Below are 1,827 nucleotides of genomic sequence, written 5' to 3' on the forward strand. Positions count from 1 at the left end.
GAAAAACATTTGCATGGATAAAGTCCGTATACGGTAGCATATAAGATCTCCAAGCGACTCGTCCTTCAGTAAATACCCATATACGGTAAATCATAATAACCCTTAGCCACGTATGAGCAAAGGTCACATTCCTGCTCTATAACAATGAATGAACTGTTGTGCTGGCGTGGTTATGAAGGGGTTATTCTGAGCGCTGAGGCATATCATCGTGGCCAGCTCAGCAAGGGTCGGGGTGGCCCCCCTCACTGGTCAGCCCGTTCTCCTAAGCTTTCCCAAAGTCAAGAAATTATCGTGCTAAAGTCACCACGGATTCTGAATCTCTGCTAACCAACTTTCATTTCCATTCCGAGAAAATCAAGAACCACTTGGGCCTGACGGTAGAGCGACAGTCTTGCTTCATGAGGTCGGCGTTCAATCCCCGACCGTTCAAGTGGTTGGGCACCATTACTTTCCCCCCGTCCCAGCCCATCCCAAATCCTTATCCTGACCCCTTCCCAGTGCTATATAGTCGTAATGGCTTGGCGCTTTTCTCTGATAATTTCCTTCCATTCCGAATCTACATGGGTATTTGTTTCCAAGACAAATTCTCGCTATTGCAGATTCTCTCCCTCAGCCATCTCCCAAGTTCAAGTAAGTTTATTGAGACAAGAAAAAAAATACATCTCAAAGGGATAGAGTAGCTTAGGCTATTTCTACCCCACTAGCCATTTCCCCTTCGCCCACAATGGCTGGAGCTGCCAAGTGCGTTGTATCAGCGTACGGATTCTCTGGTTTGTTTTTCTACCCCACCTTTCCTTGGTTACCTTATCGCGATGTTGTAGCCTGATGACGCTTGTAATTTATTGAAGAGTCTGCGGTAGGAAGTATTCAACGTGGTCTTCTCCCAGCGCCCTCAGCAGCCAGCAGATAACTCGTTCATTTGCACAATTCCAAGACACAGGAAGTTGGTCCACCTTCCCTGATGGGTTAGTATTTTCGTGGTTCTTTTTTGCCCATACCTTTTTGAGTTCAGTGACTGTGCCTTGGTTTTCTTCCTGTCCCTTTTCTCAAGCTTTGTAGTGCGGCTCTTGAATCATTGTGGATCACTCTTGTGTTTCTTTCTTATGTTAATGACATAAAAATGCTAGTTAGCTCTGCTTGCGCTAAGAGGTATAGTTTTTAATATGGGTCTTTTCTTAATTTTCGTTTGGAAAAGATAATATTCCTATTTACAGCGTACGCTGTTCATGCAGAACAATCAGTGTAGAGTTGGTCTAATGTATATCCTGGCCTGGACGGTAGAGCGACAGTCTCGCTTCATGCAGGTCAGCGTTCAATCCCCGACCGTCCAAGTGATTGGGCACCATTCCTTCCCCCCGTCCCATCCCAAATCATGATCCCTTCCAAGTGCTATATAGTCGTAATGGCTTGACGCTTTCTCCTGATAATTTCATTTCCTTTCCCTTCCCTTTGCTAGAGCTGACAGTGATCCCAAGGTATCGATAGTGGTCAACCTACTTGAGTGTTTCACCATTAATTTGCAGATTTTCCTTTTATGTCCTCTTGTAATGAGAGTGCGCTTTCGTCTTATTTCTGGAGAGAGTGAAACTGAGTTGAGCACATTTCCTTCCAAGTATATGAATATCTCTTTGTAAAGAACATTTATTAATTTGAAGTAATCACACACACACACACATACACATACAAAGGGGGGGGCCTGGTAGCCTGGTGGATAGCGTGCAGGACTCATAATTCTGCGGCGCGGGTTCGATTCCCTCACCAGGCAGAAACAAATGGGCAATGATGCTCCTGTTACCTAGTAGTAAATAGGTACCTGGGAGTTAGTCA

This window comes from Procambarus clarkii, chromosome 42 (genome assembly GCF_040958095.1).
Source record: "Procambarus clarkii isolate CNS0578487 chromosome 42, FALCON_Pclarkii_2.0, whole genome shotgun sequence".
Classification (NCBI taxonomy): domain Eukaryota; kingdom Metazoa; phylum Arthropoda; class Malacostraca; order Decapoda; family Cambaridae; genus Procambarus; species Procambarus clarkii.